This window comes from Leopardus geoffroyi, chromosome B3, assembly GCF_018350155.1.
Source record: "Leopardus geoffroyi isolate Oge1 chromosome B3, O.geoffroyi_Oge1_pat1.0, whole genome shotgun sequence".
NCBI classification, from domain to species: domain Eukaryota; kingdom Metazoa; phylum Chordata; class Mammalia; order Carnivora; family Felidae; genus Leopardus; species Leopardus geoffroyi.
The window spans coordinates 49,540,104-49,552,427 of NC_059337.1; the positions used below are offsets into that span (position 1 = coordinate 49,540,104).

At 41.1% G+C, this 12,324-nt stretch overlaps 1 non-coding gene across 1 annotated transcript; it reads left to right on the forward strand.

The window, feature by feature from the left end:
- The first annotated feature begins 362 nt into the window (after window positions 1-362).
- On the forward strand, window positions 363-488 carry LOC123584710. Its single transcript, XR_006705656.1, has one exon. It is a non-coding gene; the product is annotated as a small nucleolar RNA SNORA51 (small nucleolar RNA).
- Window positions 489-12,324: the final 11,836 nt, after the last annotated feature.

Sequence of the window (12,324 nt, forward strand, 5' to 3'; positions counted from 1 at the left end):
AATTACTTGATGCCAGTTGTGTCAGAGTTTTGTGTTTGGTCTGGGCCTACATAGTAGAAGGGCAACCATAGAAAGCCTGTTGTGACTTGAGTCTTTGGCTGTGAAATGAGGGACCCTGAATCATCCGCTCTGCTTCGTTATTAGCAGGGCCCCTAAACCTGTTTAGGCATAGTCATTGCAGATGTTAGTATCTTATTAATGCTATGGGAGGGGCATTGCCCTGTACGCAGTAGATCCACCACAAGATCTGTGTTCTAGGATATACATGGTTCAGTATAACCAGGGTAACAGAGTGTGCTGGAGTCACTTGGCAAAGTACTGGTTTTAGAGATGAGATCTAGGAGAAGAGTTGGCCCATTCAAAACCTGAGAGTGCTTACCACAGACTGTGTTCTTCTACTGATGATACAGAAAAAGGAGGCAGAGTAAATCTACCCATATACACCACAGCCCAGGCCCTTTGCCTGTATTGTGAATGGGGAGACATGGAGTTGGGGAAAATATTAATTAATTAAAAAAGAAAGAAGAAAAAAGAAAAAAAATCCCTGAGGCTGTTTGCCTCAGTGGCCTCAGGTAATCTGTATATTCTCTTTGGGAGGCTGAGACGTTGAGAGGAGTGGTTGTAGGATAGAAGTAGAGGAATGCTGATTGCAGGAACCAAAGGTATTTCCCTCTTGGTGGAAGCTTGGTTGATTTGGGGAATATGACAGATGCTTTGGTTTTGGAAGTAAGACCTAGAGTAGATGGAATGGACTACAGTCCTTCAAATAAGAAAGCTGAGTGCTGGGGAGGAGGGGGGATTGGAGTCATTAATTGGCATTTTGGTAGGAGTTTATGGTGTGTAGGCAATAACCCTAAAATCTTCATTCTTTGGCCTCTTCCTTCTCCTGAAGGCTTGGGAGGGGTGTCTTGAAATTACAAAAAGAAATTAGTAGAGTCAAGAGTTCTACTTTCAGGTAGATGAAGTTTTGTTGAGGAATTGTCATCATTTCCAAGGAAGTCATGAGTGGCAGAACAATAGCCAAATATTCCAGACTAGGAGGAGAGAGGGAAGATGGCGGCGTAGGAGGACGCTGGGCTCACCGCGCGTCCTGCTGATCACTTAGATTCCGCCTACACCTGCCTAAATAACCCAGAAAACCGTCAGAGGATTAGCAGAACGGAGTCTCCGGAGCCAAGCGCAGATGAGAGGCCCACGGAAGAGGGTAGGAAGGACGGCGAGGCGGTGTGCGCTCCACGGACTGGTGGGAGGGAGCCGGGGCGGAGGGGCGGCTCCCCGGCCAAGCAGAGCCCCCGAGTCTGGCTGGCAAAAGCGGAGGGGCCTGACGGACTGTGTTCCCACAGCAAGCGCGACTTAGCGTCTTGGAGGTCATAAGTTAACAGCTCTGCTCGGAAAGCGGGAAGGCTGGAGGACAAAGGGAGGGAGAGCTGCTGAGGCCCCGGATGACAGAGCTCAGTTTGGTGGCGAACAAAGGCGCTCCCCAGCGCCATCTCCCCCGCCCATCCCCCAGCCAAAATCCCAAAGGGAACCAGTTCCTGCCAGGGAACTTGCTCACTCCACGCAAACACCCAACTCTGTGCTTCTGCGGAGCCAAACCTCCAGCAGCGGATCTGACTCCCTCCCGCTGCCACAGGGCCCCTCCTGAAGTGGATCACCTAAGGAGAAGCGAGCTAAGCCTGCCCCTCCTGCCCCGTGCACAAGCCTGGCAGTGTGCAAGTAGCCCAGATGGACCATGCCACCCCACAGTGAATCCCGCCCCTAGGAGAGGGGAAGAGAAGGCACACACCAGTCTGACTGTGGCCCCAGTGGTGGGCTCGGGGCAGACATCAGGTCGGACTGTGGCCCCGCCCACCAACTCCAGTTATACACACAGCACAGGGGAAGTGCCCTGCAGGTCCTCACCACGCCAGGGACTATCCAAAATGACCAAGCGGAAGAATTCCCCTCAGAAGAATCTCCAGGAAATAGCAACAGCTAATGAACTGATCAAAAAGGATTTAAATAATATAACAGAAAGTGAGTTTAGAATAATAGTCATAAAATTAATCTCTGGGCTTGAAAACAGTATAGAGGACAGCAGAGAATCTCTTGCTACAGAGATCAAGGGACTAAGGAACAGTCACGAGGAGCTGAAAAGCGCTTTAAACGAAATGCAAAACAAAATGGAAACGACGACAGCTCGGATTGAAGAGGCAGAGGAGAGAATAGGTGAACTAGAAGATAAAGTTATGGAAAAAGAGGAAGCTGAGAAAAAGAGAGATAAAAAAAATCCAGGAGTATGAGGGGAAAATTAGAGAACTAAGTGATACACTAAAAAGAAATAATATACGCATAATTGGTATCCCAGAGGAGGAAGAGAGAGGGAAAGGTGCTGAAGGGGTACTTGAAGAAATAATAGCTGAGAACTTCCCTGAACTGGGGAAGGAAAAAGGCATTGAAATCCAAGAGGCACAGAGAACTCCCTTGAGACGTAACTTGAGTCGATCTTCTGCACGACATATCATAGTGAAACTGGCAAAATACAAGGATAAAGAGAAAATTCTGAAAGCAGCAAGGGATAAACATGCCCTCACATATAAAGGGAGACCTATAAGACTCGTGACTGATCTCTCTTTTGAAACTTGGCAGGCCAGAAAGAACTGGCACGAGATCTTCAGATCTTCAGTGTGCTAAACAGAAAAAATATGCAGCCGAGAATCCTTTATCCAGCAAGTCTGTCATTTAGAATAGAAGGAGAGATAAAGGTCTTCCCAAACAAACAAAAACTGAAGGAATTTGTCACCACTAAACCAGCCCTACAAGAGATCCTAAGGGGGACCCTGTGAGACAAAGTACCAGAGACATCACTACAAGCATAAAACATACAGACATCACAATGACTCTAAACCCGTATCTTTCTATAATAACACTGAATGTAAATGGATTAAATGCGCCAACCAAAAGACATAGGGTATCAGAATGGATAAAAAAACAAGACCCATCTATTTGCTGTCTACAAGAGACTCATTTTAGACCTGAGGACACCTTTAGATTGAGAGTGAGGGGATGGAGAACTATTTATCATGCTACTGGAAGCCAAAAGAAAGCTGGAGTAGCCATACTTATATCAGACAAACTAGACTTTAAATTAAAGGCTGTAACAAGAGATGAAGAAGGGCATTATATAATAATTACAGGGTCTATCCATCAGGAAGAACTAACAATTATAAATGTCTATGCACCGAATACGGGAGCCCCCAAATATATAAAACAATTACTCACAAACATAAGCAACCTTATTGATAAGAATGTGGTCATTGCAGGGGACTTTAACACCCCACTTACAGAAATGGATAGATCATCTAGACACACGGTCAATAAAGAAACGAGGGCCCTGAATGATACATTGGATCAGATGGACTTGACAGATATATTTAGAACTCTGCATCCCAAAGCAACAGAATATACTTTCTTCTCGAGTGCACATGGAACATTCTCCAAGATAGATCATATACTGGGTCACAAAACAGCCCTTCATAAGTTTACAAGAATTGAAATTATACCATGCATACTTTCAGACCACAGACCACTATGAAGCTTGAAATCAACCACAGGAAAATGTCTGGAAAACCTCCAAAAGCATGGAGGTTAAAGAACACCCTACTAACGAATGAGTGGGTCAACCAGGCAATTAGACAAGAAATTAAAAAATATATGGAAACAAACGAAAATGAAAGTGCAACAATCCAAACGCTTTGGGACGCAGCGAAGGCAGTCCTGAGAGGAAAATACATTGCAATCCAGGCCTATCTGAAGAAACAAGAAAAATTCCAAATACAAAATCTAACAGCACACCTAAAGGAAATAGAAGCAGAACAGCAAAGGCAGCCTAAACCCAGCAGAAGAAGAGAAATAATAAAGATCAGAGCAGAAATAAACAATATAGAATCTAAAAAAACTGTAGAGCAGATCAACGAAACCAAGAGTTGGTTTTTTGAAAAAATAAATAAAATTGACAAACCTCTAGCCAGGCTTCTCAAAAAGAAAAGGGAGATGACCCAAATAGATAAAATCATGAATGAAAATGGAATTCTTACAACCAATCCCTCAGAGATATAAACAATTATCAGGGAATACTATGAAAAATTATATGCCAACAAATTGGACAACCTGGAAGAAATGGACAAATTCCTAAACACCCACACGCTTCCAAAACTCAATCAGGAGGAAATAGAAAGCTTGAACAGACCCATAACCAGCGAAGAAATTGAATCGGTTGTCAAAAATCTCCCAACAAATAAGAGTCCAGGACCAGATGGCTTCCCAGGGGAGTTCTACCAGACGTTTAAAGCAGAGATAATACCTATCCTTCTCAAGCTATTCCAAGAAATAGAAAGGGAAGGAAAACTTCCAGACTCATTCTATGAAGCCAGTATTACTTTGATTCCTAAACCAGACAGAGACCCAGTAAAAAAAGAGAACTACCGGCCAATATCCCTGATGAATATGGATGCAAAAATTCTCAATAAGATACTAGCAAATCGAATTCAACAGCATATAAAAAGAATTATTCACCATGACCAAGTGGGATTCATTCCTGGGATGCAGGGCTGGTTCAACATTCGCAAATCAATCAACGTGATACATCACATTAACAAAAAAAAAGAGAAGAACCATATGATCCTGTCAATCGATGCAGAAAAGGCCTTTGACAAAATCCAGCACCCTTTCTTAATAAAAATCCTTGAGAAAGTCGGGATAGAAGGAACATACTTGAAGATCATAAAAGCCATTTATGAAAAGCCCACAGCTAACATCATCCTCAACGGGGAAAAACTGAGAGCTTTTTCCCTGAGATCAGGAACACGACAGGGATGCCCACTCTCATTGCTGTTGTTTAACATAGTGCTGGAAGTTCTAGCATCAGCAATCAGACAACAAAAGGAAGTCAAAGGCATCAAAATTGGCAAAGATGAAGTCAAGCTTTCGCTTTTTGCAGATGACATGATATTATACATGGAAAATCCGATACACTCCACCAAAAGTCTGCTAGAACTGATACATGAAATCAGCAAAGTTGCAGGATACAAAATCAATGTACAGAAATCAGTTGCATTCTTATACACTAACAATGAAGCAACAGAAAGACAAATAAAGAAACTGATCCCATTCGCAATTGCACCAAGAAGCATAAAATACCTAGGAATAAATCTAACCAAAGATATAAAAGATCTGTATGCTGAAAACTATAGAAAGCTTATGAAGGTAATTGAAGAAGATTTAAAGAAATGGAAAGACATTCCCTGCTCATGGATTGGAAGAATAAATATTGTCAAAATGTCAATACTACCCAAAGCTATCTACACATTCAATGCAATCCCAATCAAAATTGCACCAGCATTCTTCTCGAAACTAGAACAAGCAATCCTAAAATTCATATGGAACCACAAAAGGCCTCGAATAGCCAAAGGAATTTTGAAGAAGAAGACCAAAGCAGGAGGCATCACAATCCCAGACTTTAGCCTCTACTACAAAGCTGTCATCATCAAGACAGCATGGTATTGGCACAAAAACAGACACATAGACCACTGGAATAGAATAGAAACCCCAGAACTAGACCCACAAACGTATGGCCAACTCATCTTTGACAAAGCAGGAAAGAAGATCCAATGGAAAAAAGACAGTCTCTTTATTTTTTTTATTTTTTTATTTAAAAAAAAAATTTTTTTTTTCAACGTTTATTTATTTTTGGGACAGAGAGAGACAGAGCATGAACGGGGGAGGGGCAGAGAGAGAGGGAGACACAGAATCGGAAACAGGCTCCAGGCTCTGAGCCATCAGCCCAGAGCCTGATGCTGGGCTCGAACTCACGGACCGCGAGATCGTGACCTGGCTGAAGTCGGATGCTTAACCGACTGCGCCACCCAGGCGCCCCAAGACAGTCTCTTTAACAAATGGTGCTGGGAGAACTGGACAGCAACACACAGAAGGTTGAAACTAGACCACTTTCTCACACCATTCACAAAAATAAACTCAAAATGGATAAAGGACCTGAATGTGAGACAGGAAACCATCAAAACCTTAGAGGAGAAAGCAGGAAAAGACCTCTCTGACCTCAGCCGTAGCAATCTCTTACTCGACACATCCCCAAAGCAAGGGAATTAAAAGCAAAAGTGAATTACTGGGACCTTATGAAGATAAAATGCTTCTGCACAGCAAAGGAAACAACCAACAAACTAAAAGGCAACCAACGGAATGGGAAAAGATATTTGCAAATGACATATCGGACAAAGGGCTAGTATCCAAAATCTATAAAGAGCTCACCAAACTCCACACCCGAAAAACAAATAACCCAGTGAAGAAATGGGCAGAAAACCTGAATAGACACTTCTCTAAAGAAGACATCCGGATGGCCAACAGGCACATGAAAAGATGCTCAATGTCGCTCCTCATCAGGGAAACACAAATCAAAACCACACTCAGGTATCACCTCACGCCAGTCAGAGTGGCCAAAATGAACAAATCAGGAGACTATAGATGCTGGAGAGGATGTGGAGAAACGGGAACCCTCTTGCACTGTTGGTGGGAATGCAAATTGGTGCAGCCGCTCTGGAAAGCAGTGTGGAGGTTCCTCAGAAAACTAAAAATAGACCTACCCTATGACCCAGCAATAGCACTGCTAGGAATTTACCCAAGGGATACAGGAGTACTGATGCATAGGGGCACTTGTACCCCAATGTTTATAGCAGCACTCTCAACAATAGCCAAATTATGGAAAGAGCCTAAATGTCCATCAACTGATGAATGGATAAAGAAATTGTGGTTTATATACACAATGGAATACTACGTGGCAATGAGAAAAAATGAAATATGGCCTTTTGTAGCAACGTGGATGGAACTGGAGAGTGTGATGCTAAGTGAAATAAGCCATACAGAGAAAGACAGATACCATATGGTTTCACACTTATGTGGATCCTGAGAAACTTAACAGAAATCCATGGGGGAGGGGATGGAAAAAAAAAAAAAAAGAGGTTAGAGTGGGAGAGAGCCAAAGCATAAGAGACTGTTAAAAACTGAGAAGAAAGTGAGGGTTGATGGGGGGTGGGAGGGAGGGGAGGGTGGGTGATGGGTATTGAGGAGGGCACCTTTTGGGATGAGCACTGGGTGTTGTATGGAAACCAATTTGACAATAAATTTCATATATTAAAAAACAAAAACAAAAACAAAAAAAAAACAAATATTCCAGACTAGTAGTGTGAGAAGGTACCTGAAAGCAGAATATCTCTGCGGGGTACTGGTGTCCCCCCACCCCACCCACCCTTGGCAGAGCATGTCTGATTTTGGCTCGTTGTGCCTGTGGCTAGTTGGCAGTGAAGAAGAAATAGAACACCACTGGGCTACTACAGCAGCAACAGGCAACCTCTCCTTTTTGTACTAGAGATTTTGACCTTCAATTACTTGTGGGTTCTTAGCTTCTACCCAGATGGCTGAAGCTACTTACATATGACTTTTGCATAAATGTGATACTATTGTGCATATTTTAGGGATTTTTATAGGATTTGTTAACCAAAACACATAAATCTATTCCTATCTGCTAGACCCTCAGACTTATTACTTTGGTATATGGAATGAAAGATAAAAGTTGATGTAATCAAAGGAAATGCATATTTGATTTCAGATTAATTGAACTGAAGGTAGAAACATGAAAATGCATTAACTCTAACAGTAGCTTTAAACAGAATAAACTATGGACTTTTCAAAGGATTATGATTACCCTTAATCATGCCAAAATGAAGCTTGAAGCAATTATGGATAATACAGATGTATTATTAATACCAGCTGAAACCCAGGTTTTGATTATGTAAGAAAACAGGCTTAGACTTTTGGCAGATGGTTAACTTAAAAGTTCAAGTAAATCCAAGTTTTTAAATATGGAAGATGTAGGGAGCATTTCAGCTTGATAAACCCAGATTTATTTTCTCCACAGGAAATCATTGAAACTGGAATTACCTCAGCAATTTACAAATGTGACTCTGTTCTTTAGAAAGTAACTGTGCCTTTGTTTTTCTGAATCCTCAAGTTTATAATTTTCTAATGCGTCGTGTTTGTCAAACTATGACGTAGAAGCCTTTTTTTTTTTTTTTGACATGTGTAGACTTCCATTAGCTTTTCTTCTCCTTTGTTAACCTTTCTTGATTCTCTTTCTATGGGAAGTCCCTGGATTGTGATAGTGTAAATGGCATCATGATGGATGGGAGATTCTTTCTTGCTACAGCAGTGTGATTCCCAAATGAATATGGAGCATGGAAGCAGGACAAATAAACGTACTGAAGTTGGTGGAGCTAATAGAATGGTTTCTTACAGTTTAACAAGGGCAAGGAAGAATCTTTGACTTAAGTTCAGTCAGAACTGTACACTAGGGTCAAGGATGTCAGCACTGTTGTCTCACTTTTTGGCTTCAGTATTCTAGAGCAGGGTATCTGCCATGCTGTTTTCCCCTATTACTGCATATAAGAGGAACAGCATTTTTACTCTGCAGGAAAGTGGAGGAGTGAAAAGACCAGAGCCCTGGGAAATCACATTATCTTTCATCAATTAGGCAATTGTGTTTTATGACAGAATGTGATTTGAGTTTCATTTGAGTATAAAACAAACTATTGGGAAGAATTTGGTTGCAAATATCCAATGTAACATTTTGGAGTAGAGGAATAAAGTGGAAAATGACAGCAAGATTGAGAGAAAGAGAGAAATAGAGAAAGAGATGATAGAGATCAGATTTTTACCTGAAAATAACATGCAGGTGCATACTAAACCACCTGCAAATCTATGCGTTCTTTCTAACAGCTTCACAACTGGATGCTATCTTTAGGAAAATATAAGTAGAGATTACTGACTGGGGATGAATGGAATCCCCTAAAGTGAGTACATACTTTTCATTTTAGAACACTTTATTGTTAAAATGAATCATTATGAAGGAGAAGGAAGACATGGTTTCTCATTTTAAGAAATTTCATCCTATCAAAGGAGAAAAAAAGGACAAATACAAACAAGACAGAAAAGAACTAACATTCATTAAACACTTATTTGCTGGGAACTAGACTAAATATAACATTACAACACTATAGACAATATACCATATTTTTTGCATATACCATATTTGTTGTAACACTATGAAATAGGCATTATTATCACATATTTTACTGATAAAAACTGAGAATTAAGAGGTTAAATAGCTTGCCCAAAGTCACATCAATTAAAAGACAGATCCAGGATCTGAATCTGGAAATCTGACTTCAGATGCTAAACTCTTATCACTGTGCTCTACTATCTCATTGGCACCTCAGTGCCCTTTTATTGATCATTAGAGAATATGATCTTTATATGTGCCATCTTTATATGTGCCTAATGGTTGAATAGCTAGAACATGAAGGCTGGTCAGCATGGCTAGGCTGATAAGAGTCAAATGGGGCTGAAGAGGAGTGGCTTTATGGCCAAAAGGCGTTTAAAGAGGCAGGGAGAAAATATGAATTGATCCTATACAGAGGCAGTTGAATAATTTCCTGGACTGATTCCATGTCTTAATTTCTCTTTTTTAAAAAGTAATTTTCTTAATTTTCTAGACTATCCTCTAATTAAGGAGCTCACAGATGTTTATTCGTTCTGTTAAAAATTCAAGTTTTAATGGTGTAGTCTTAAGAGACTCAAACAAGTAACAATTAGCTCTGTGGCTTTTGGCCAAGCAGTGTTAATGCCTAAATCCATCTAATATTTTACTTGGCCAGACTGTAGAATAGCATTCTCCTACAGTAATTTCCCTTGCATCCTGACTTTCTGCAGTAAATGGCTCTACCAAGGAAATGAGCCACTATCTAAGCCTTCTTCCTTGTACCAGTTGGTTTTAATGACACTTGTAGTCTTTCCCATAATTTCCCAAAGTGACATGTTGCTTAAATAGAACCTGTTCATTTATGAATTCATTTGGCCATTTAGTCCTTTCTTCTTCCTTCCTTCTTTACTCTTTCCCTTCTCCTTCCTTTCACACATCTTTCTTCTCTTTTATTCCCTATCACCCTTTTGCCCTTTCCTACCTTCAAGGGTAATTACTAGGTTCTCAAGAAATGCTAGGCCTTGTACTAAGTACTGTGGAGGGCATATAGATAGATATGTAGATAGATATTATGATTGATTTTTAATGCATTTAATGAATATTTATTCAGTGCTTCCTGTATGCCAGGGCTCTATTTTACAAGCTAGAAACAGAGTTGGGTACACAATAAAATTTCTTTTTCTCAGTAAGTTGTATTCCTGGGTATGTACTGGGGAGACAGACAAAAAATGTATCACATGTCAAGTAGTGATAAGAGCTCTGAATAAAAATGAAGAAGAGAATGGAGAGAGATGTGATGGGGAATGTATTATTTTTACAGAGGCTGGTCAAGGAAGGGTTCTCTGACAAGATTACATTTGATCAGAAATACATTTATCTGAGGGAAAAGTAAGTACCAAGGCCCTCAGGAGATTCATTTCTAACAGGGAAAAAAAGGTGTAAAGGTAAATAACTGTAACAGAAGGTAGAAAGGGTAAGTGCTGCAAGGGAGATGTTGAAGAGCTACTGAACTGGGTAAGTTTGGAGGAAGGGGATAAAGCTGCCTGCTGTGGAGGGGGTATTATGGAGAGCAGGCCCCATTTCCAAGGGGGTAAGGTAACTCACATACTCTGATGCCTCATGCAGAGCCTTTCCCCCAGACCTTCTCTTGAAAAAGGACCAGTGTCCTTGATTATGAGACAGTTGGGCTGTACATCTAACCAAGGAGCCCTTTGGTTAAGATGCTGCGATTCTAAGGATGGAAACAAGTTACACCACATGTTCAGTTTTTCTTTTAATTTCATACTCCTTGAAATCCTATTTCCTTTTTACAAGAAGAGTAACCTTCGGGGCACCTGAGGGTGGCTCAGTTGATTGAGCATCTGACTCTTGATTTCAATTCAGGTCATGATACCATGGTTATGGGATTGGCTCTAGGCTGAGTGTGGAGCCTGTTTGAGATTCTCTCTCTCCCTCTGCCCCTCTCCCCCATTTGTGTGTGTGTTCTCTCTCTCTGAGAGAAAGAAAGAGAGAAAGAAAGAAAGAAAGAAAGAAAGAAAGAAAGAAAGAAAGAAAGAAAGAAAAAAGACCAAACATCTATGCCCAATGTTGGCCACCAAAGGCAAGAAGGCAAAAGGAGTACTTTTGTTTTTAAATAATTGCTTTGTGCTCAAGATTAGGATACCCCCATTTTTACTTGTTTTGGTCAGTGTGGCAAGGTCCTAGTTCTTCTACTAGAATGCAGATACCCCAGTGAAAAAGAAAGCACTTAACGCAGTATCAGCTAACATTTGACTATTAGCTAGAGAGCGTACAAACAAGGAAGTATGAAAATGAAACATAGAAGTTTATATCATAGTTTAATTTTTTTTTATTTTTTTAATTTAAAAAAAAAATTTTTTTTCAACGTTTATTTATTTTTGGGACAGAGAGAGACAGAGCATGAACGGGGGAGGGGCAGAGAGAGAGGGGGACACAGAATCGGAAACAGGCTCCAGGCTCCGAGCCATCAGCCCAGAGCCTGACGCGGGGCTCGAACTCCCGGACCGCGAGATCGTGACCTGGCTGAAGTCGGACGCTTAACCGACTGCGCCACCCAGGCGCCCCTATCATAGTTTAATTTTTAAACTGGGATACGGGCAATGACTGAATATAGGACACTAAATGGAAAAGTATTGGATGGAAAGAGTACAGGATGGGTGGAAAGATGAAAGAAAGAGAAAAAAAGATATTCCTTAACAGAACAGATGTATTCACATTGTGAAATTGATCCAATAGAGACCTCTCAACACAGAGTTACAGATATGTTTAGAAGAGAAAAGATGCCTTGATAATCTACTTGAAGCAAAGGTGAGACCATAGGATAGGGTATGGGGGTCTGCAGGAGCCACGGCAAACTTGTGATAACTTAAGTAGTGTGTCTTAGAAACAAATAGGGATTTATTTATTTATTTATTAAAAAAAAAGTTTATTTATTTTTGAGAGAGATCCCAAGTGGGGGAGGGGCAGAGAGAGGGGGCAGAGAATCAGAAGTGGGCTCTGTGCTGACAGCACTGAGCCGGATGTGGGGCTCAAACCCACGTACTGCAAGATCATGATGTGAGCCGGTTGGATGCTCAACCCACTGAACCACTGAGGTGCCCCTCCAGTAATATTTTCTATTCACTCAAAATATATTGATTGGAGGGTGCACTGGGTAGAAATTAAGGGCAAGAATACCTAAGGCAGAGCACCATTGAGCTGGATGGGAGCGGATGATG